Here is a 25,058-nt window from a genome sequence, read left to right on the forward strand (position 1 = left end):
AGTTGGGACAGCGACTTTGTCCTGGCTGAGGCTGCAGGTGCAGGAGTTTCAAAAACACAAAATGACGCTTAAATAAAAAAAAAACAAAAAAAAACAAAACAAAACAAAACCCCTCCTCTTTACTGAAGCAGGTCCCAGTGCTGGGAAGCTTGGGGTTTCCCCCCTTCAGTTAATCCAGTCGCCCTGATTTGCATGGGATTTGCATAAACAGCACGTCGTATTCAAATAGCCCTCACTTCAAGGGCCAAGATTAAGGTTGAGGATTTGTCCCACCCGCAGTAGTTTTGTTCAACCTCTACTGCTTAGAAGCTCGGACACCTAAAATAGCTCTTTATATACTGGTCCAAGTGAAAAAGATACATAAGAGGGGATGCAGAGCCCTGGCAGAGAGGCGGGCCTATCCACCGCCCCAGTCTCGCTCTCTCCCAGGACGGGAAGTGGAACGCAAAGTTATTTTCAGACCACTCCCAGTTCTGGAATTCTCTATAAATCTCTGCTGGATGCCAGGTACCTAAGGGTAGGCCTCTCACCAAATACTGGGAGGATGCTACAAGCAAGATACAGTAGGAGCCAGAGTTAGCTTGTGCTAATATTTGTTGAAGGTGTTTCTAAGGCACTGACGAAGAAAGCAGATGAGACCAGACTAGGTAGAACTGGGCAGAGAGAAGAATGTCTGTCCAATTCCTAACTAATGTTGCAACCCTTTAATACAGTTTCCCCCAATCATAAAATTATTTTTGTTGCTACTTCATAACTGTAATTTCACTACTGTTATGAATCGCAATGTAAAGAACTGATTTGCAGGATAGTTGATATCCAACCCCTGTCATTTGATTTCAAGGTAGTCGCAGCGCACAGGATGAGAAACACCAGATAGATAGTGACCAGCCCTTTATGGAATGCATGGGTCATAGGAGATCCCTTTCCGTCCAGACCTGACAGGAGGCTAGACTGGAGAGAGAGGGAAGGGACAGATCCTAAGACCCTTGGAGCCTGGTTGGCTTCTGAAACTGCCCATCTCTGCTCCTTTACCAAACTACCTGGGTCATTTCCCTGTATCTGGGCTTTGTGATGAAGAGGGCAGAAAACCAGAGCATGATGATACACTGGTAAACTCAGAATTTGGGTCTAGTGCCAATTCCAACTCTTGAAAGCTGAGAACTCTACGCCAGTATTAAACTCCTTCGTTTGTTTTATATTCCTCATGAAGCTTAGACTTTTAACACTAGTTTAGTGGATCAACTCTAGAACCCTGATGCTTGGGAGGACTTGATGGCTGAGAGTACAGCCAGGATGAAGAGTATGAACTTGAAACAGTGAGTCTTCATCTCAGAAGACAAAGCAAAATTCTGTGTGGGTTACCCTTGTAAGCCAGTCAAGAATGAGAAAGAACATCACTTGATGCTAAGGGAGGCTGGAGGGAAGCAGGGTTTACCGCTCTGGTTTTAAAGCATCCGGGTCCACAGTTTTATATTTATGTCTGGACTCTCCTAACACATCTTAGGACTGATTTGGTTTTCATCTTTTCTTTCCCATTGTCTTTCACAGGAGTTGAGACACAAGGCACTAGAGATTTCTGGAACCTGCTTGCCTATAGACAGCACCCCAGCCATGGGATGGCTGCACAACCCCAGCTCCTGTGTAGAGACAGAGACCCAGGGAGATGTCACCACTTGCTACCTCAAAGAGTAAGGGAACCGCAGCCTCTCTAAAAGGAGGGCTTTTCTCAGTTCCAGCATGTAGGAGTTTGAGGTTGGAGGATGGTGAGTTTGAGGTGGATAGAGGCTATAACAAAACACTACCTCAAAAATAAAAAAAGATCTTCTCAACGGGAAGGGCATGTTTGGCTTTCCAGAGTCTTAAAATGGACAGGAACCAAACATCTTTTAACACTGTGGACATAACTGATGCTAACTACCTCTGAGGCTCAGGTGGCGTGGATGTCTGGCGGGTATGTTTAAGTCTAGACTGTTTTTAAGACCCTTGGTTCCTCCTGCACACCATATCTCTGTATTCTTTCTCTCTCTCTCTCTCTCTCTCTCTCTCTCTCTCTCTCTCTCTCTCTCTCTCTCTCAACGGTCCTGGGAATTGAACCCAGATTGTTGCATGTGCTAGTCAGGTGCTCTGTCAGTGCGCTAAATCTCAGTTACCTCTTTTCCATTTCTTTTTCAAATTTCATCCCAGAGCCTGCAAAGATCAAACCTTAGAGAACTTTCTGGCAATAAGTGGCTTCGCTGGACACTAGGGTTTCTCCAAATCCCTGGGACTCCACTGAGGGATGGAAAAACGCATTAGAGGAGACCCCGGAGCAGCACCGGCCACTTGCTTACTTACATGTCCTTCAAATCAGCTTTTTGCCATCCTAAAAAGCAGAAGTCCAGGAACTGCCCCCCTTCACTGTCCACCCCCTCCTCACCGTCCATTAATTGAATCCTGCTGAGAGCCCTCCCTCCCTCTAGGGAGCATGGGTCAGCCACATTTACCTCTTCCTGCACTCATCATCTTTTTGATGCTCCCCTCCTTTGAGACCCAACCTAAGGTCATCAACAGAATCTGTCTAGAGGGAGGAGGGAGAGCAGTGGATTCCAGCAGAGCAAAAGGATGGGGTCAGTCTCTGGGATAGAGCCTTCAAGACTAGATCCCACACACACACACACACACACACACACACAGGTCCTGGGAGCTTTGAGCTTTTCTGTAGAGACCAGCCGATGGAAAGATAGACAGGAAGCTCCAAGTATGGTTACCAGAAGTTAAGAAGACATGGACTCAGTTGGGTTTCTCCTTAAATGACAGACATACCAATCTAGTCTCTGATCCCCTCTTCACACACCCTGAGGCCCTTAAATAATTATAGCATCCACAAAACCCTGGCTCCCCTCCCAGCCCTGTTGAATCTTGCAGAGATCAGAGTGTTTGGGAAATCCTTCTCCATAGTTATTTTTCCCCAGAAGACAATGAGATTTATGATCAAGAATAGGGACTAGGGAGATGGTTCAGTTGAAGCCACGCAAGCATGAAGACCTGAGTTCGGTCCCTAAGAACCCATGAAAAAAAATCTGAGTGCAATAGACAGGTATGTAACACCAGCATGGAGGAGGCAGAGACCGGCAGATTCCAAGGGCTTTTGGCTGGCCAGCCTAGCTAACAGATGAGCTTCAGGGTCAGTGAAAGACCCTGCCTCAAAAAGAAAGGTAGAGATCATCAAGAAGTAGCCCCAGCAGTGAGTCCTGGCTTCCACATACATGTGCACACACATGCAGGAGTACTCACATACACGAACATGGAGAGTGTGAGAGAGAAAGAGAGATGGGGACCGGGTGGGGGAGATGCATTGTCTCCTAGAGGGGAACCTGTCGCAATCCAGGATCCCCTCAGGCTGCCCTCCCATGGAAGGTTCAGCTCCCATGGAAGGCTCAGCTCCCATGGAAGGTTCTTGCCTTTTAGGGTTGCTCATGAGGCCAGAGCCCACAATTAAAGTCAGTGTAGCAACTCTGCCCTCCTTTGTGTGATCATGTGTAGGTCTCTGAAGATTAAATTTATTTTTAAAGCTCATGTATGTTGAAGCTGGGGTTGTAGCTTAGTTGTTGATGCTTGCATAGTACGCATGAAGCCCTGAGTTTAATCTCCAGCCTTCAATAAGTCAAGCTTGGTGGCACATACCTATAATGACCAGGGCTTGGACGTCCTTGGCCACATAGTAAGTTCAAGGCTGGGCTACTTGAGATATTATTTGGAAGAAAAAAAAAAGAAAAGAAAAGGATGGGGGGAGGGAGAAAAGATTAAATGTTTGTATGTGGTGACGTCAGCACCTAGTTTTTACAGTAGTATCTTACTTCTTTTATTATTGCAATAGAGTTAAAAATGGTAAGAGAAACTCCTGCTGTTGTATCTGCAACCACAAGAACCCCCCTCTTGGCCACATTGATCCCAACCCTAGTCCACAGTCAGTCGGTCATCTCTTCTCTTGGGTTTAGCTCCATCTGCCATTAGCCCTAGCTCATTACCATCTCATGAAAATTCAACCCAAATGAGACAGGCAAAGTAAACCAAAGTCCTGTTCTCCTTGACCCTTGCTCGACTTCCCTAAGGCATGCCACCCACTTCTCCACAACACACATAGACAGCTGCTGTTACCACCACACTCCACCCCTGTCTCAATGTCTTGAGCTCAAGTCACAGTTAGAGGCTGCCCAGAGGGGACTGAAGCCACCTCTAAAGAAAATGTTTCTCTCTTGTTGGAAATGCATAGGCCCCCTTCTGCTCGGCCACCACCACTCCCCTGACATTGTCTTACTACTGTTTCCGTGTAGTACATCTGGCCAAAGCAAACAGCTCTCTGGAGCCAGCTCTCCAGCGAGCAGCTGCAGGACAAAGTTGGCTAGCCTTTTCAAGAAAACTCAGCCTTCCCCCGGCCTGCTTATCTATGAGCTCCAGTGCAAAACACAAGATCCAGCCTTACATTCGCCCCTCCCATGGAGCCTGACACTGTTCTCAGAGAGAATGGGACCTTCCCCTACGGGCCTCTGCCATGGACCTCACCAGCTTTCCTGTGGGGTTAATTTCCCTCTTCTTTGAGAAAATGGCCAGTGTGTGATGGACTTTGATGTGTGGATCTAAAGGATAGTTATGAACATTTAACAGTATCATATAGTAATCGTTCTCTGAGTTGGAAGTTTGGAAATGATGAGGGCCTAAGATCTAGATGAGAGGTACTCTCCACAAATGAAATGAGCCAATCCAAGCCAAATTAAAGTATGGAAAGGCAGGTTTGTTGGGAAGCACCTCTTAGGTGGGTTCACTGGTCCCAAGGAACAAGGCCAGGGAAGTCACCATGGGGAGGGAGACAGAGGGGAGCAGGAAGAGAGAAAAAAAAGGAGCTTGTCCATGTAGGGAGAGAGAAAACACTGAGAGAGGGAGAGAGACCAGGAGAGCACGATCGGAATGTCTGGATTATATAGGGAAGAGCTTCAAGGGTAGGAGATGCTCAATCGCTTGGCTGGAAACTCTCCTACACACACACACACACACACACACACACACACACACACACACACACACAGAGAGAGAGAGAGAGAGAGAGAGAGAGAGAGAGAGAGAGGGAGAGGGAGAGAGAGAGAGAGAAGAGGGCAGGGTATGTCAGCCATAGCCTGCAACAGGTGGGAACTGAGGGACGCTGGAAGAACCTGGAGGCCAGAGACAACTTTGGTATATTAAACATGCACTTAAGCTGCTTGTCTGAGGTTGAAATCCAACCCTAGGAATGGTGAGAAGGGAGAAAACAGGAAGAACAAAGAGGAGAGAGAGGGACCAAAGGAGAAGGGACAAAGGAAGGGTATCTTAGCATCTCCTATGAGTCAGATAACAAGATGAACATTTTCCATGTGCTTTCTGCTTCAGACTCTGTAAGAGCCTTGGGTTTTGATTGAATCCATTTTAGGCTGTGGGAGATAGGATTTTCACAAGGTGACTCTAGTGATCACTGGTGAATGGTAGAGGATGCTTTCCACAAGGCCAGTAACTTTGTGTCAAATCAGTGTTGTCCAAGAGCTTTGAGATCACCTCAGGACTCACCTTCGGCAATCTGCTCTGTTTAGACAAGTCCTTAACTTGGGCGTCTCTAAGGGCTTCCTGGTGATGGTGGGAGGGGATGGGGAAGTTAGAGTGGCAGGGTTTGCAGCAGTGGTGAGCGTGGTGGTGGAGATGATGAGCTGTTGGTGATGATCATGGCAATTGTGGTGGTAGTGGGAGGTGTTATGGATGTTAGTGATAATGGCAGAGGAGGTAATGGTGGGGGAGGTGCTAGTGTTACAGGTGATGGTCATGGGAACAGGAGAGGTAGTGATAAGGATGACGGTGGCAGTGGGGAAGGTGATGGATATTGTATACTGTGGTGAGAGAATGGCGGCAGTGGTGGTGATGCAATGATAATGGTGATAGTGGTGATTTTGATGACAGAGGTGATGAGTGTTATGGGTGGTGATTACATGATGACATTAGTGATGATGATAATGGTGATGATGGTGATAGAAGCGGTGGGGATGGAGTTGACGGGTTTTATGGTCAGCGTAGAGGTGATGGTGTTGATGATAATGATGTAGCGATAGTGGTTGCGATGATGATGGTGGTAAAGATGGTAGTAATGGTGATGGCTGTAACTTGTTCTTGTTGTTACGAGCAGTGGTGGTAGGAATACTGGAAACCTGCTAATAGAATCTCCCTGTCTGAAACCCTCTACTGCTTCTTACTTCCTGCCTTCTGATCTGATTTTGAGTGGGGGAAAAATAGCACCCAGAATGCTTTACCTCTTTTTAAGCTATTTGCTACTGGGGACCCAGAGGCCCACCAACCATTATGGGATATTAAAGTTGCTCTTGGTTGCCCTCCAGAATTTGACAGTACGATCCTATTGATAAAGACACCATAAGCTTGAGTCAAGTCATAGAACATGAAGAAACCAAACTAATACTGACCTGGAAACTTCATTCCTGCTGACTAGATTTCATAGTGCTTGAAAATTCTATGCATATGATCAGAGGTGAAAAGTAGGTCACCAATCTTACATAAGTGCAGACCCTGTGAGCTATGATGACTTTCTGATATGATATGCTTACTGACACAATGGCGGCAGGCATGATATAAGAGTAACCATGTACTTCTGAGTGGATTTGAAGCCTGCTTCATGTGATGGGACCCATACCTGGTATAGTTATCAGGGGCAAGAACCTGTGGCTAGATATATGACTGGCTATAGAGGAGAACCTACTATTCTGATTCTCTTAAATGGACATAATATTGAAATGGCTCCTAGTGACTGATTGCTATACCCAAAGGTATCAGAGAAGGTTTGTCTTGCAACAGATAACAATTAACACAGAGACCCATAACTGGCCAATGTGTGGAAAACAAGAGATGGTGGAGGGCTTAGCCCTAGTGGAATGTCTAGACTACATCACTTCCTCCTGAAGTTCACATGTATATTACATCACTTCCTCCTGAAGCTCACATGTCTATTACATCACTTCCTCCAGAAGCACACGTGTCTATTACATCACTTCCTCCCGAAGCTCCAGTGTCTTTACAGAAGAGAAGTGGAGAGATTGTAAAAGCAGGAGGTGGTAGATGACTACACAGAAAGAGTACTTCCTGGACCCCAGGCTGTTACACAGATGAACTCACTATGAATATAACAGAATGCATAAAACTTACATAATAAGCTCAAACTAAACAGTGTCTCAGCATGGATTAAGGGAGTGGACATACGTGTCACCCCTGGCTGGGGAGATACCAGCAACTGATAGCTTCCAAGAGGGGGAAAGGCAGTTTTCTTTAGGGGTGTGACTGACCCCTGGTATTTTGACCATGCTCCAGGGCAGGCCCGATACCCAACCAAGAGTACTTGAGCAGAGTAAATTGGATTGCACGGGTTTAAGAAAGAAGAGAGAGAAAGCGAACATAAAGTTGGGTGGCCAGGGAATGGCAGTGAATCCGGGAGAAGTTGTGGGGCAATGGCTGAATATTATCAAAAGTCATCAAATGAAAATCTCAGAGAATTAACACAAATATTATTAAAGAAGACAAAAAAAGCCAGAGCTCAAAACCTCTGTTTGTTCATCAAGAGCAACATCTGTAAAATGATACATCAGTCTGTTATTTATTTATTTTTGAAAGAATGTTAAGGAAACGGCTTTCCTTATTCATACAAAATGCAAGAGTCCCGAGGGCTTCAAAATTGGATGCTGATTCTCTAGGTGGGGCAAGGAGAGCTGACCATGGGGATGTGTCATGCAGTGTCTCTACATTCTTCTCCTTCCCCACTGTCATTGCCCTTCAGAACTCCGGGTCAGCTCTCTCTGTCTCTCTGTCTCTGTCTCTGTCTCTGTCTCTGTCTCTGTCTCTGTCTCTCTCCCTTTCTCCCTCCTCTATCCCCCTTAGCTCATGTGAAAACTGAGAGACAGAGAGACACACATACAAAGAAAGAAAGAGAAAACAACAGGAGATGTCACAAAGCTCACATTCTGGGCTTTCACAGAAACTTATATCCAGCTTAGGCCCCCCAGTGTCCTATCATCACCTGTGTCACATCTTTGCTTAGTTCAAAGTACCAAAGGCAACTTAGGAACCATCTCCCATGATTCGTCACTCCTTGTAACTATGGGGAAGGGGCTGTAACACTTAGGCCATGTACTTCTTTAGATTCTACTCCATGTTCTCAGAGCACAAAACCCACCCACCTCAGTGTCCCACATAGGTTGACCCTATGCAGCCATAGGCCCAACTTCCCAAATATCAAGCAATAATAGGGCGGCCACTTAAAGAACCCAGCAGACCTTCTTGGCTGGCCTGGCTTCTATCACTGACCCAAGGCTAGAACAGTCTGGCCAGCACACAGCACATCACCTCTTTTGTTTACTTGCAGTCCTGGGGATTGAACCTAGGGCCTCCCACACGCTAGCTAGGCAAGAGTTCTACCACTGAGCGTTTGAGTGTTCTTTTTGAGACAGGGTATCACTAAACTGCTCAGGCTGGCCTTGAATTCACTCTGTATCCCTGACCTGAGTTTGTGATTTTCCGGCCTCAGCCTTGGGAGTAGCTGGAATTACACACCTGGGCCATCAAGTCCAGCACATTACCACCTCAGTGGTGAAACCATTGATAGCTCAAAATCGCCAAACAGACTTCACCATGACGGCTTTGAAGGAAGAACAAGATGCAAAAGTCTGATGCGAGGACCAACTCTGGCTATTTCTCTGGTTCACTAATAAAGTGGTCACTGAAGAAGAACACACTGAACACTCAAAGGGAAACAACTTAGATTTTTTGAGAGGAAAAAATGCCAACTGGGTTACTTTCATGAACTCCGCATTGACTCTCTCTCTCTCTCTTTAAAAAGATTCATTTTAAATTATTCATAAGTGTATGGGTACGTGCACTTGAATACATGTGCCCATGGAGCCTAGAGGCACTGGGTTCCCTTGAAGCTGGAATTATATATTGCTGTGAGCCACTTGGTAGGGATGCCCGGAACCAAACTGGGTTTTCTATAAGAGCACTGCATGCTTTAAACCAGAGAGTCCTCTTTCTGTTTCTTCTTTCGTTTTCTAAGAATGAATCTCATGTACCCCAGGCTGACTTTGAACCTTGAATTGAATCCTGAGTCCCCTGCCTCTGCTTCCTTGGGGCTGGTACTACAGACATGGGCTACCATGCCTGCTACATATAGGGTACTGGGGATCAACTCTCTGATCTGTACCCATACCCCACCAGCAGAGCTATGTCTCTTGAATCCCGTTCTGAGGAATGAGACTTCTGTGGAAAATACTTCTTCAGTTAGTGACAGGTTCCTAGGAGCCCATGGGAAATCTTGGTAGTGAATCCAAATGGGTAGCCCTCCCTGATGTTGTCCACAAGTGAAGAGTCTCACTGCATTGGCATGCCAGTCCTGAGAGGGGCCACAACCCCTCTCCTCAGGTCCCTGTGCTGATCTCCCCTCAGCTCAATACCTCATTTTCTAGGGGCCTCTTCTCGAAGCCCTCATGCTATTGGACCTTTGGGGGAAACTTCTAGAAACATTTGAGTAAGGAGTGTGGTTAAGAAGACAGAAAGCAAGCCCAGGAGCATTATCACTACTGGGCATATCTTTTCTCCTTTGCTGTTTAAGTATCACTGTACACCCAGTGGATACATACAACAGGCTCTTCATTCTTCTATTAGCCTCCTACATTAGTCCCACCCCAGGCCCACAGTGGACTAAAATAGTCTTTCAAGGCTATAGTCAAAATTCCAGCCTCCCTCATCATTCCAATCATGGGATAACCATCTGGGGCGGCTAACACCTCCCTGTCACTCACGAGCTGGCTCGAGAGGCCAGCCTCTCCCCCATGCAAGTCAGAGCGGCCTTGAAGCCTTTGGCGACACAAGGCACAGTGCCTTCTCCCTTCCTCCTGTCTCCCCAGCACCCTGTCCCTGTCAGGACAGCAAATGTTTCTTTTTCTAGAACATCTCTGAGAAAGCTCCAATGCCCCCACTGGGCTATCAGCCTTCCCAGTCTTAGAAGCAACTTTCTAATCTCTTACAGAAGCCAAATGCCTCATCCTTAAGTGGGCATTCATTTCTAAAGAGTGCGGTGGAGGCTCAGAGAGGAGGAGGGAGAGGAGGAGGGTGAAGCTCAGGATGGCCACCGCCTGGTACTCAAAGGGTTAAGTGAGCTTGGCTTTGCTGCTGTTCCCCTGATCCCAGATGGAGAGCTGAATAACTGGGTAAGTCCCTCCAGCCATGCAACTTGTTTGGTTATCTTGGAGTGCGGATTGAGGCTAAGTCATCCTGGCTGGTCCTTCCGGATGTGGCCTTACTCAAAATGAGGCCCTCCGATGGAGTCGTATTCCCCTGGGGCTGCCTCCTCCCAGGCTGATAAAGGGTTTCATCACAGATGACTCAAGAGGTTGAGATCCAAGCGCTGGTGATAGGAAGGAGCCCTCCAGCCCCATCTGACCACACATTCTAGCTGTTGACAGGTTCCATCGGGCGGGCCAAACCCAAGCTTGCAGCAAACTGTCTCGGGCTCTCATGCCCCCTGTGTTTCCAAGGCTTTTGGGATTACAGTTTACCTCCAACACTCCAGAAAGGTCATCTCCTCCAGGTTGTCCTTTCTGCCACAGGCAGTGAACAGCCCGGAGTAAGTGAGGGATGGATCCCTCCTCTGCGTGCCTGGTATCATAAGAACCTGACAGCTGACTCTGGACACAGCTTTCGCTTTCCCAGAATTTTCCTTCCCACTCAAACTTTTCAGGGCCTGAGTAGGTGGACTTGGGTCTTGACTCACTTTAAGATACATGAGTAGGCCCCATCTTGTAAGCAGAGAGTTTATGCACACACACACTCTCTCTCTCTCTCTCTCTCTCTCTCTCTCTCTCTCTCTCTCTCTCTCTCTTGCACGCGTGTATGCTAGCTCATTCTCCAGGTAAGGCTATGATGAGAAATGCACCCTCTTTATTATCCACCAACAGATCCTGCTCCCCGGAACTGCTCAGAACCTAAAGAGGGTCAGAGAGACAGCAAGGCAGCTCTGACATCTCAGTGAGACCATCAGATAAGCTTGCCTGGGACACTGGCTTTGCATCCAGGACTTCCAGAATTAAGCAATGCTTCCGAAGCACGGGAAGTGCTTGGGGCGGTGGAGGACTATCACCCCTTCATCTGCACAGCCAGGCTCCGCCGGGCTCCAACCCTGTGCAGCCTGGATGGCTTCCACACTAGGCAGAGACTGAGAAAGCGCCAGGTCTTCACATGGAGACGGTTCACAGTGTTAACCTAGGGAGTCCTCAGTAACGGCCATGTGTCCCAGTCCCTGATACCACACATGTTTTTCCTCTCTCTGTCCAACCCACACCCCTTGCTCCTGCTCAGCCCAATATCCCTGCCTCAGTTGCAGAGAAGGAGCCTGTCTTAGTAGGCAGGAGGGCTTCAAAGCCTGGGCCTCTGGCTGCTGATCCCGTACTCCTCCCTTGCAGAAGAAATCTAAGTGTACTTAGAAATGGAGACTGCTTTGCTGCCATGGGAGGGTGTGAAACTCACAGCCACAGTGATGAGATTAACCAAAGCCGTGGGGCTGAAAAGGACAGGATACTATTATTTTTTAATATATATTTAAACAGCTTTGCTTCAGCACACTGTTAATTTACTATTCATTCTATTTATTACTTTGTAGATTTAGCCTACTATATGATAAAAATGTTTAAAATACTTAAGAGAAAGGGAAAAAAATGAAACCACACATTATCATTAAGGCTAGTAGCATATGTACACACACAGACACACATGCACACAATACCCATACAAGTACACACAACACCTATACACATCACACACATGTACATACCTATATACATATGCATACACACCTACACATATATACATATAGGCACACATACCTACACACGTATACACATTCATATACACATGTACACATACCTATACATATATATACACACATGTATACACATGCACACATACACACATTCACACACGTGCATACATACATGTATACAGGCACACACATATACCTATACACATGCAAACACATGAACATAGATACACACATGCACACACATACATACACACATGCATATACACACATATCTATATCACTATCTATAATTATTCTCTCTCATTAGCATATAAATAATACATGAAAGTATTATAAACATACCTAGTACTCTGTACTTTGGACATAAAAAATACAAGAAATAATTTTACATATCAGTAAATGGCTATTGCTTTTAAATGGTTTCCTACTGTTTTATCATATTGATATCATTGGACACTGGCAGGTTTTTATTTCTTATTTTTCTTCTTTTTTATGTCTATTTTTTACATGTGTAAGAGTTTTGCCTGCATGTATATCAGTGCACCACATACATACAGTGTCCAGAGAGGCAGAAGAACGTGTCAGATACCATGGAGCTGGAGTTACAGGTGGTCATGAGTGATGATGTGGGCGACGGGAACTGAACCTGGGCCTCTGGCAGAGCAGCCAGTGCTCCTCACTGCTGAGCCATCTCTCTAGCTCCTTTCTTTTTCTTTTTCCATTAGGGAAGGTGTGTGTGTGTGTGTGTGTGTGTGTGTGTGTGTGTGTGTGTGTGTACATGCACTGTGATGTGGGTGTGTGGTGTGCATGTGGATATCAGAATACAATTTTGTGGAGTAAATTCTCTCCATCCACATTAATGTGAGTTTCAGAGTTCAAACTCAGGTTGCCAGGCTTGACCAGCAGGTACCTTTACAAGGTGACTAGCTCAATGTAGCTCCTTCCCCTCCTCCCCCTCCCCCTCCCCCTCCTCCTTCTCTTTCTCTCTGTCTCTCTCTCTGTCTGTCTCTCCTCTCTCTGTCTCTCTGTGTGTGTCTCCCTGTGTGTGTCTCTCTGTGTCCCTCTGTCTCTCTCTGTCTCTGTCTGTCTCTGTCTGTCTGTCTGTCTGTCTCTCTCTCTCTCTCTCTCTCTCACACACACACACACACACACACCCACACACACACTATTGACTCCATTTAGTACTGACATTGGAATCCTACTTGGGATCTCATCGCTGCAGGAAACGACTTCTCCCTCTCTCAGCTGTCATTGGCCACCCGTGGTTCTTTGACTAGAGCTAGGGTCATGAGGAATTCCCCGGTAGACTTACTTAATAGGAGGGAACTCATGACTGATACTGTAAATCTAGCTAACTACTCATTGATATCATTGTAGACCCTAGAAGAGGGTCTACTGCCATTTCCTTAAATACAATTTCTGACTGTATTCTAAACCCTCATCCTTATACCTACATCACCCCTCTTCAAAGAAGCTTCTCTTGGCTACAGATGGCGACTATCACAAAGATCCACAGCTGGTCGTAACGCAGAGAATTAGTGACCCTGGGATGCACAACCCAAGCTGATTCATCTGCAATGCAGCCTACCCCCAGGGCTCAGGGAAAAATCACAGAAGAGAAGGCAGAAAGATTGCGAGAGCCAAAGGACCAAGACAGGTGTTGGGAGACAGCATCCTCTAAGCACGACAGGAAAAATACACCCATGGAATTTCAATATGGCTGCCTGAACGAGAGCAACAGGATGACAATATCAGTTATCAGGGATTTTTTGGTTTTTTTGTTTCTTTGTTTTTTTTTTTGTTTTTTTTTTGTTGTTTTTGTTTTGTTTTGTTTTTTCCCCTAAATATTTAAACAGTGATGCAAATCATACTGTACTGGTGCTTCCTCTGCACAGATCTGTGTGCAGCAGCCTGCTTATCTCCTGGAGGTGAGTTCCTGGAAGTAAAACAACCTACTGAAAACACCCCTTCAAAAGTTTGTTCAATGTGTTGCAGAAGGGTGCGCCTTCCCACAATCCTAGCAGCCACCTGCAGGGTTCAGATGTCCCAGCCAATCAGCACACCTTAAGAAAAGGACAGCTAGTGTTGGAGGGCGGGGCACATCTGGGGTTGGGGGATAGAAAGCAGAGCCCGAACTGTCTTCCAAGGGATCGGAGAGCTGAGAGCCATGAAAATCTCTGAGAAGATTATGACTTGGCAGAGAAAGCAGGAGATGGAGCAAGGGGAGAGAAACAGAGAAGGCATTGGGCCGCCAGCCAGGTGAGGGAAGAGGATGGGGGCACTGAGAGCGGGGACAGGAGGGCGGAGGATGGGAAAGAGGACCTGAGAAAGATAAGGCAAAGGGCGCTCATGTCTCTGGGGGAGTAACTAGAGAAGAGGCTAAGACTTGAAGGCTAAAGCTGTCAACAGAGCTGCAGAGCCCAGCAGGAGGAAATTTTCTGAGAAAGCCTAGCTTGTGCATACATAGCCTGACTGTCCTTACTCGGGCAGGCCAGGCGCTGCCTGTCAGATCTTTTGCTTAGGGATGATCTGGACTCCTGGCAGGTTTAAGAGAAAGCCTCAGACCCCATGGCTGCAGGTGTGAAAAGAGGGAAGCGACATGGGAAAAGAAGGGAGAGATCTCTGGCCAGTACCAAAGCTCAAACAGGAGCAAGAGAACTCGACTGATAAAGCACTTACCTTGCAGAAGCAAGATTCTGGGTTTGAGTCCCACAACCCATATAAAATAATTGCGGGATGCGGTAGCCTGCGCTTGCAATCCAGGAGCTGAGGAGGCAGAAGCAAGCTAATCCCTTGGGCTCTTTAGTCAGCAGCCCAACCTGCTTGGGGAACCCCAGGTTGAATGAGAGACCCTGCTTAAAAAAAAAAACGGAAGTGGTTGATGCCTGACACCATGCACCATGGTTGTCCCCTGGCCTCCACATACTCGCGCACGCACAGGTATCCACATCCACACACACTCGTGCACATACATGTGCACACACACAAATGAGCAGCAGGAATCAAAAGAGCTAAGCAGAATGACAGAGAGAGCCAATGGAAAGAGGAAGACAGTGAAACGTTCCATGTGACAGGAGAGATAATAATAATAACAATTAAGAACAATAAATAATGATTAAAGACAACGATAAATAATAGCAATAACAATGACAATAGTGTCTGTAATAATAATTAATAACAACATAAATAATAATTAATAACAATAAATAATAAATAATGACAATGAATAAGAAGAAGAAGGAGGAGAAGAAGGAGGAGGAGAAGAAGGAGGAGGAGCAGGAGGAGGAAGAGAAGGAGGAGGAGGAGGAAGGACTCAAACAGGGACAATGTATTATCAATGGTACATCTACACCAAGATGTTTCCCCTTAGAATAGAAAACAGAGAATCCTCCAGCTTGCTGTGTGGGTAGAGGAAGCTCACTTTGAACCTTTTCTGAGGACAGACTTAGAAAGTATGAGTTCACTGGGCTCAGGACGGTGGTAAGGGTACGTGCTAGATAGGCCAACCAGAACAATATCCAACCAAGCCCTGCTTTGACCTGCTTATGCCTGACCAGAGAGGCAGCAGATTTGTGAGTGTTGGTGAGGAGTGCCCAGACTCATACACGAGGATGGACCACGTATTCTCTGCAGCAAGGAGCAATGTGGGGCAGACCAAGAACTTTTTATTTAAGTAATATTCTGACCCAAAATAAGAAAGATGCCATTCACATTTTATGTCATGGGAATGTTGTGTCTGATACCTCCCCCCTTTAATTTACCAACAAAAAGGTGGTCTTTGATACAACATAAATTCCCCCTCCCTCCTGAACATGACACCTGAGTTAGAAAAGAAGTATTCTCCCAGAGAGGATGAGCACTTTGCCTGCTCCAGGGCCTAACTGCGAGCACACACCAGGCAGAACAAAACGGTGGCAATTGATGGCAAATGGTCTGAGCTGGTCCCCACATCCCCACCCCACCCTGTGTTACCATGGAGACACCAGTGAACCAAACCCAGAGATCAGGAAATAGGCATCAAGGACAGTCTGGTGGACACAGGTGCTTAGACGATCAATGTGGCAATAAAATCCTTCAGTTTGCTGAGGGCGAGATGGGAAACCCGAACTAAGGTGCAAAGGTAGGCTTTGTGCTTGGGACTGTCACCTTGTCCAGTAGCTCTCCCCTAGGAGTGATGTCATCCTGATTCCATGTGACCTAAGCCCCCTTCTTTTCCATTTCCACTCCTGGTTTTCTTCTGGCAAAGAGGTAATTATTTTTATTGTATGCGTTTGAATGTTTTTTTGCCTGTGTGTATGTAGGTGCCCTGCATGTGCACCTGATACCTGTGGAGGCCAGAAGAGGGTGCTGGATCCCCTGGGACTTGAGTGCCTAATAATCATAAGCTACCGTGTGGGTGCTGGGAACTGAACCAGGTCTTCTGTAAGAGCAGTAAATGCTCTTAACTGCCGAGCCATCTCTCTGGCCCCTGCTCCTGATTTTCTTACCTATCTATAAACTTCAAAGATAAGCAGCTACATACATGCTCCAGAAGGCATGAGGCCAGAAGAACATTCCAGAGACTAGCTCGTCATCAATTCTCTCTTAACTCCTTTGGAAAATGGACAATAGAGCCTAATTACTATCAGAGCATTTCTCACCACTCCCTCTCTTCCAGACAAACAGTGCACAAACATAGCCTCCTAAATTAGAGGCAGAAGCGACTCTCTTGAAAAAAGGTAGAATCAAGAAAGCTGGACAGAGAAGGAGAAGAGAGAAAACATACTGTGTGTGGTTTAGTCTTCATGCTTGGCTTTCTGAGCAACAGGAAGCCAAGAGTCACTTATTAACTGGAGTGTGTCATAGCCCAACACACCTAGGGAGCACGGCTCCCCCCAGGCAACTGTCATCAAGCATATACATAGAAAGAAAGGAAGAAAGTAACTCCTATCTTTTCATGCAAATATGTTCCTCCTTAGATGCTTTGAATCAGTCATTTGAATGGTTCAAATTCTACTTGCTCACCGTGAGTGTTATAATTGTATAAAAAGGCTGGGGATGCCTGGAGACTGGGTTAGTCTTCTGCTCTGTACTTGGGTTATTGCTTTGTTAGTCCAGGAGTACTCAAAGTCGAGCCCAGAATACTCGCTATCAATGGCCAAGAAGCCAGCAGAGCTTGTGACTTTTAGTCACAAGCCTTTTTAAGAAAGGACTCAAAACCTTCTGGCAGATAGAAATACGAAGTGTTACTGTAGTAGAAACAGGGGCCCATTCTCAACAAGCCTTCCTTTTTCTTCTATTGTGTAGCAGCCATGGGATAAAATGGAGACTGGTGCCAGTCAGCCTTGAGACCGAACCAACCAGAGATCAGATGCCTCGCTTCCTTCCTCAACAACTGGCCAGGGCTAATTAAATCTAAGCCAATCAACTAACATGCAATATTTTATCATCTGACTCCCATGGGAAGGTTTGCTAGGGCTTCTGAGAAAGTGGGAGAGAGAGTTTCAGAATTTGTTGGGGGAAAGCCAACATAACCAGCCTCTTTGTCTATGACTGGAAGATAACAGATTGCTCAAGCCATCTTGCCACCGGCCTGGAGACAAAGGCAGCCAAGCAATGAGACAAAATAGGGCAGAACCTTGATGACTTAATCAGTTATGCGTAAGATCAAACCATCCTTGACTTCCACGCAGTCCTTTCTTTCTCCACTGGAGTGAGACAATCAGTCTCCTCTGATGTTAAGTTGACGTGAGATAGACTCTCATTTTGCTCATTTACTTTCTGGGAACTTGCTCCATAGATCACGCTGGCCTCGAACTCACAGATACCCACCTGCCTATGCCTTCCCTATGGCTGATGCGCCGCCACCACCACCTTCCTGTTGATAAATTTTTAAATTTTACTATTATTGTGTGCATGTACATACATGCACTGGGTGCATGGGAAGGTCCGAGGATAAGTTTGTGGGTGATGATTTTACTTCTGCCTTTATATAGGGCTCAAACTCAGGTCTTGAGTTTGCACAGCAAGAGTTCCCCAAAGCCATCTTGCCAGCCCTTAATTGATTTTCAAATACAGAGTTCTAACAAACTGCTTTTTATTTAAAAGAATAGAAGATTCTAAACAGCATATATGCTTAAACTTGTCATTGACGTCCCAAGTTTACTTATAGTGACCAATAAGGTTGTGAGACCCCTCCCCCCCCAGATTGAGGTGGCAGATGAGATCGCTCTGGAATTGGGCTTGTTCGGGTGCGTCCACCAAATTGTCCTATCAGCTTTATACTGTCAGCAACAGCTTCCAAGAATCACTGTTGGAGGGCAACATCAGGCGTGTGCTAAGCACAGGTGATACTGTGCTCTAGAGGACATCATGTCTGTAACATCATTCCCCGAATAGAATCTGACAAATCACACTCCATAGATCACGTAGTTCCTCAAACGCAAAGTTAGCTGCTTCTTTTGAATCCACCTCCTAAATAATGCGGATACGCAAATGGGTCTGGTGGTACAGGTCTGAAATTCCAGCTACTCGGGAGGTTGAGGCGAAAGGATCACAAGTTCAAGGCCCACTTAGGTAACTTAGTGAAAGCCTATCTCAGAATCAAAAGAGTCAAAAAGAAGCCTGAGGATGTAGCTCCGTGGTACAGCGTGTGCTTAGTATGTGTGAGGATGTAGCTCCGTGGCACAGCGTGTGCTTAGTATGTGTGAGGATGTAGCTCCGTGGCACAGCGTGTGCTTAGTATGTGTGAGGCCCTAAATTTAAGCCCCCAGTAAAACACAGGCACACATAGCCAGGTGAGGTGGTGCACGCCTTTAATCCCAGCATCTAGGAAGCAGAAGCAGGTTGGCAGGTGGATCCCTAAGTTCGAGGCCAGCTTCTCTACAGAGTGAGTTCCAGAACAGCTAGGGCCACAAAAAACCAAATGAAAACAAACAAACAAACAAACAAAAAACCCTTTTCTTGAAAAACTGGATAGATAGATAGATAGATAGATAGATAGATAGATAGATAGATAGATAAAAATATATATAGATAGGGATATATCTACATAAATATTTCTCATACATACCTCCTTTTAGCCAACCATGTTGTTCATCAACTACCTATGCTGATATCATCTAACACGAGTTGTTATAATAACCTACAAATCGATCTCTCTACTTCCAAAAGTCACACTTTTCACGTTCATTTTTATTAGCTGAGAAATCTATATACAACTATGCTGCCCTTTGCTTCAAATAGTCCCATGGTTCCTTTTGGCCTGGGATAAAATCCAAATTCCCTCCACGTTTACCCCCATAGTGATTTCCTACACAACTGTCTCCTTAGCAACTGTTCTGAGAATTAGCCCAATCCCAACTGAGCCGGGGCTTCCAAGGGAGACAGCCACATCAGAATGTGAGCCAGCCTTATGGTCAGCCTTAGTCCTGAGTGGACGCTGGATCATAGTTGGCGCAATAAATCCTTCATCTGCTGTCCTCTGCCATGTTGAACCCAGGTATGGCTCCCATTCCAGTGCCCTGCCCATCGCTCTTGCCTTTTGTGGGACAGAATGATAGACCCCCCAAAAAACACAGAGCAGTAGGGAGTACAGTCGGACCAGGGTCTCCTTATTGTGGAGCTAAGCATCTGCTCTCCGTTGACACCCATCCTCATTCAGAGACACCCCCATCAGTGCCTCCTTGGACACCCCATGAGTCCATCAAATACCCCTCTTTTCAAGTTCCCTTTGTATGCGCATCAACTAGTAGCCACCCTCTGTGCCTGCAACTCAAGGCTTTAACTGTGCACGTTCTGTTTGCAAAGCGAGTAACTGACTTGACAGCAAGTCCTCATTTCTAGTCCAAGGCAACTTCAACAGGCCATGTCAGCAAACTTGCTTTCCAAATGGGGACGTAGAAATTATCCTCAGTATTTCATGCCTCTCTGTCTGCTTCTGTGATTTCACGTCTTAAACAGTATCACTACGTGACGGGTAGTAACCTCACCAACGTCATGGGCTGAGGCAGGAGGATTGCAAGTTTAGGGCCATCTGCCTGACTCTTGGTTTAAAATTCATTTTCAGCTCTCACCTCTCCTGTATTTCCCGTGAGCATCCTCTCTTTGGGGACAGCAAATGGAATCACAGCACAAGGCAGATGTTTAGTCAAACCTGGGCTAACTCAGCCAATTCTCCGGGAATATGTATGGTTGAGCTTTTTATTAAAACCGCTTCCCTACTTATGGGTGAGTGTGCTGGGGCCAGGGGACACAAGGCATGCCGCCCAAAACTGGCCAGGGTTGGTCAAATCTTCCAGCACAGGTCCACCAGGATCCACCCCCTGTGTGTGTCCTTAGAGTTTTCCTTATGGCTTCCCATTAAGTCTCCTGACCTGTTTGCGTTTAAGCTTCAGAATGTGAATTGAACACTTATTTGAATTCTCTGTCCATTAATCACTTCAGCAGGGTCAGAAATAAAACCATCCAAGCCCCACATTAGATAGATGGGTGATAATCCTAATCTATGCCAGAATCAAACACCTCACAGCCTTGGCCACCAGCAACGTGCAGCTGTCTGGGCTGGGAGCATCTTTTTGATTGAGAACGTTACTTCGTCCGACATCACCATCTTCTTCCTTCCAGGCCCCGAAGGATTTTAAGAGCTGTCCCTGAAGATCAGGCCAGCAAAGGGACCTAGGGGGAGGTAACAAAGGGTTAAGGCGGCAGCTGGCAGAGCAGAGAGCGTGCAGTGGAGCTGGGCTGAGACTGTTCCCACTGGCGACCAAGTCAGCTGTCATCAGAGAACAAAGACCCCCCCAGAGCCCCTCGTTCACTTCGTTCACTCCGTGTCACACCCGGGAAGCCCAGAGAACTCCTTGATTAGGATTTCTGAGTCAGCCCCACTCAGACTAAAGCTCAGGGACAATGGCTGCCACAGTCACACAGCCTGTAGTCCCCCAAACGCTGCCCCCTCCCACAGGGCCTCCAAGGCCACTTCACCTCCATCCGGACAATCGGATCTGGTCCAAAGCCTCCAGTCTGCTGGAGCAGGATCCAGAGAGCCCCAGGAGTCAATGGGGAACCTGGCTCTGGTTATTGTTTTAGCGGATAGCAGTGAACAAAATGGGTCCAATTGGAAGCTGGAAAGGCCAAATGCAGGGCTCAGGAGGTCAGAGTTGGCTGTTGTTTCATCCTGAGCAAGTCTATGCTTAGAGTTTTGCACTGGACTCATGGAAACCCCACCTCCACCACCAGTCTCCAGCCTGAGGACCCTTTCAGAGAGTGGATGAGGCTGCCACGGCCCAGGAGCCCTGGAGCTCTGCAAGACCACTCAGTGTGGGAGCTTTTTTCTTCCGGGTCAAGGCTATTGCATGACAGAGTACTGTGGCTGCTTCCAAAGCACTCTGTATTCCAAGACTTGATTTGATCCCCGTAGAGGAGACTTCGTATCCAAACCACAGCTGGCCTCTTAAGCACAGAACCTGAACTCCCAAAGGCTAGAAGGAAACCACTCCATTCTGCTCTTGTGCAATGTTGGTATCCGGGTTTTAAGGCTGCCTGCGATGGCTGGCAGGTGAGCCAGGTAGGTGATGCATGCTGTGACCCCAGCACTCAGGAGGTCGGGGCAGAAAGACCCAGAGTTAAGTTTTTGAGACATAGGAGGTTCAAGGTAACTGAGTTTACATGGTGAGACTATATATATAAAAAAATGGGGGTGAGGGAGAAGAAAGGAGGAAGGAAAAAAGGAAGGGAGGGAGGAGCGAAGAGAGGGAGGAGAGAAAGAAGGGAGGGAGGGAGGGGGGAGGGAGGGAGGGAGGGAGAAAAACAGAAGAATGGGGCATGAGGGAGAGCAAGGAAAAGGAAGGATAGAAAGGGAAGAGAAGGAAAGAGAACCAGACAGGAGAGGAAGGAGGGAGGAAGACAGACAGAAAGAAGACAGAATAATGAGACCTAAAGAAGAGAGGAAAGAGGGCTGGAAGGATAAAGGAACGGCATCCTCAAACCCCTTGGTCCATGTTACCCTGTAAGAGGTCAGTTCAGCTCCTGAGCTGGTGAAGTTACTCATGTTGACATCTCCAGATGCAACGACACCAAAGCCAATGATGGCCCTTGATGATGGGTAGGGAGGAACCTTTGCAGAGGGGCCAGAGGCTGAAGATGTGTAAGAACCTGGGCAGTGGAAGCACTTGAAGGCTGAAGGCAAAAAGGAGTCACCGAGTGAAGAGGACTGAGTGCTGAAGGCCTGCTCTCCATCATGCTGTGGTGAGCCAAGGAGAGGCACAGAATTAAAGGATGGGCACTGGACAAGGGACAGTGTGGTTTTGAGTAAAGTCTCAGTCTTCTCTCTCTCCCCACTCCCCTTCCCCTCCCCCATCTCCCCTCCCTCCCCTTCTCCTCCCCCATCTCCCCTCCCTCCCCTTCTCCTCCCCCATCTCCCCTCCCTCCCCTTCCCCTCCCCCATCTCCCCTCCCTCCCCTTCCCCATCTCCCCTCTCTCCCCCCTCCCCTTCCCCTCCCCCATCTCTCCTCCCTCCCCTTCTCCTCCCCCATCTCCCCTCCCTCCCCTTCTCCTCCCCCATCTCCCCTCCCTCCCCTTCCCCTCCCCATCTCCCCTCCCTCCCCTTCCCCCTCCCCCATCTCCTCCCCCTCCTCTTCCCCCTCCCTTTCCTACCCCTCCCTCTCCCTTTCCCCTATATGTGTGTGTGTGTGCACTCGAGAAACATTTAGTGGCCAGAGGACAATTTCAGGTATCATTCCAGTGTTATCCATTTTGTGTCTAAGACAAACTCTCTAGCCTGGAAAACACCACTTAGTAAGGTGGCTGGCCCAAGGATCTGTTTATGCCTCCCCAGCACTGGGAGCCACACCACACATTTGGTTTGGGTTTTGTTTTTTTGTTTTTTTTCCCACCCTGTTCTTTGGGACCCCTTACCTACAAAACAAGGATGCACCTTTCCACAAGGCTGGTGTGAGAATCCAGTGAACGTACGCATGTAGAGTTTGGCTAAAGGAACCTTGGGGGATAACTGTAACTACTACAGGGTGGACAGCTAGGACAAAGAGACAGTTGACAGGCACAATGGGTCAACAGGTCACTGCTGGACACAGCCAGGGAGGGCTCAGTGGTATGCACTGCAGGGGCTATTGAAAATGCCAGAATAGAAAACAGAAAAAAAAAAAAAAAGCTATCCCAAGTAATCACTCGTGACTTTAAAGTCTTTTAAGGAACGAGAGGAACTGATTAACTAGGGGGCAACAGGAAAGAGGAAAGTGTCCAGGAAGGGAAGACAGAGGGTCAGGTCTTCCTCCGGCATCCTGAATTAGCCATTGGGAGAGGCAACAGATGACCTGCCCTCCAGCATCCTGAACCAGCTATCTAGAGGCCATAGATGCCCCCCCCCCCCCAACCCCAGCTCAGAACACAGGATGCCCATCCACAAACTGTGCAGCCCCTGACATCAGTTTCTACTGTCGCTCTCTTCTGTCCTTTCTTACCCTAGTTCCTCACTCCTCCTTACTCCTGGACCCGAGCGATTTCACACTTCTTCCTTTGCTCCACCGAGCTCTACAAAACTGCTCTCCCAAGATTCACTACTTTATCAGTGCCCCGCAACAAGCAGGGGTTGACAGTTTGGTGCTTGTGTCCCTGGGGACTGTAATGCACTATGAAAAAAGAAAAAAAAATACATTCACTAAATGATCTACCCCGCAGCTAGCATCCTTTAAGAGTCCATTAGACCAGTGGGTTCAGTTAGTGCTGTTGGGACTCTGTCTTGATTTTAAATGCAGGGTCAGTCACCCGAAATGCTTGGTCCCTGTCCTAAGGACACAATTCTGTGCCATCCAAGTCACCTGCTCCACCAAAGGCTCAGAAGAGACCCGAGCACAGCTTTCAGTGGGTCCCTCCTATATACAAACTCACCCAGAGGGAGCATAGTCTCCTCCAGACTAGCAACTTGTGGGTCAGGGTGCAGGCAGGTATCAGCCAGCTCCAGCCTTAGCTTTTGCTTCTCTTGCTTGCTTGCTGTGTGACCCCTGGACAGCTATGTTCTAACACTGTCCCTGCTTCGCTTTGGAGAAGCAGAGAGGGGTTTCTTTCAGTTCTCACATCTGAGGATTCAGACACATAGCAAGTCTTGTCATCTCTGAAGATCGCTTCAGGTTTTCACAAAATCTTACATACATGCTTGGCTTGTGTGCTTTCGACATCACATTGATACATTTGTGCGTGCATATACATATGTACATAGATGTGTGATATTGCTCTTTGGAAAAACAAAGTAGGCATCAGAAGTGAATCTTAAAATACAGATATTTGGGGCTGGAAAGACGGCTCAGCAGTTAAGAGCACTGACTGCTCTTCAGAAGATCCTGAGTTCAAATCCCAGCAACCACATGGTAGCTCACAACCATCGGTAATAAGATCTGATGCCCTCTTCTGGGGTATCTGAAGACAGCTACCGTGTACTTACATATAATAAATAAATCTTTTTAAAAATGCAGATATTCAATTAATCTCTGATCTTGAAGGCTAGCAAGGTGGCTCAGCAGGTAAAGGTCCCTGTTACCAAGACTGGCAACTTGAGTTTGATCCCTGGGACCCACAAGGTAGAGAGAGACAACTTCCACACCTTCTGACTTCTGCATAAATGTGCACTATTCTCTTCCCCCCTCATACGTGCTAAATGCATCATCTAGATAAAAGTATAAAGTAAGAAATCCAGTTGCTGAAACTTAATGTCATGACGATGATGATGATGATGATGATGATGGTGTTGGTGGTGGTGGTGGTGGCGGTGGCAGTGGTATGATTGTGAAAAGTGTTTCTAGTCAGTGATGGAATGTTCTAGAGAGAATATTTTTTCAGTTCAGACCAAAGATAGAACTGGAAGAATCATTCTTGAACTTACAAAACTGGTTCCATCCCACCTGATGCAGGTCGCACAACTGTGCCAACCGACCATCACAACAGTCTTGCTTGGAGACACTTCCAGTTGATCTGATACAGTTAATCTACGATTGTTTAACACAGAGAAGTAACTGTCAAGGCAGAAGGCATTTTCCCTTTCAGCCCAGCGTTGCTGGGGTCTAAAAAATGCACATGAGAGCCTGGAGAGATGGCTTAGCAGCTAACAGTCCATGCTCCTCTTGCAGGTGACCTGGGTTCAGTTCTCAGTACTCATGGAAGGGCAGGCGGTGGGTATCTAGAACGTCCTATCACTCCAGTTCCA

At 47.0% G+C, this 25,058-nt stretch overlaps 1 long non-coding RNA gene across 2 annotated transcripts in view; it reads left to right on the forward strand.

Annotated features, from left to right (window-relative positions):
- The first annotated feature begins 20,554 nt into the window (after positions 1–20,554).
- Gm46301 overlaps positions 20,555–25,058 on the forward strand; it is a 33,511-nt gene continuing 29,007 nt past the window's right edge. Inside the window, exons 1-2 of one of the 2 annotated variants that reach the window (XR_001780360.2) lie at positions 20,555–21,410; positions 21,952–22,090. This is a non-coding gene — a long non-coding RNA (predicted gene, 46301). Of the gene's footprint in view, positions 21,411–21,740; positions 22,091–25,058 lie in introns of those variants that run through there. The other variant, XR_001780359.1, reaches the window with a different exon arrangement.

Source organism: Mus musculus, chromosome 11, assembly GCF_000001635.26.
Source record: "Mus musculus strain C57BL/6J chromosome 11, GRCm38.p6 C57BL/6J".
Lineage (NCBI taxonomy): Eukaryota > Metazoa > Chordata > Mammalia > Rodentia > Muridae > Mus > Mus musculus.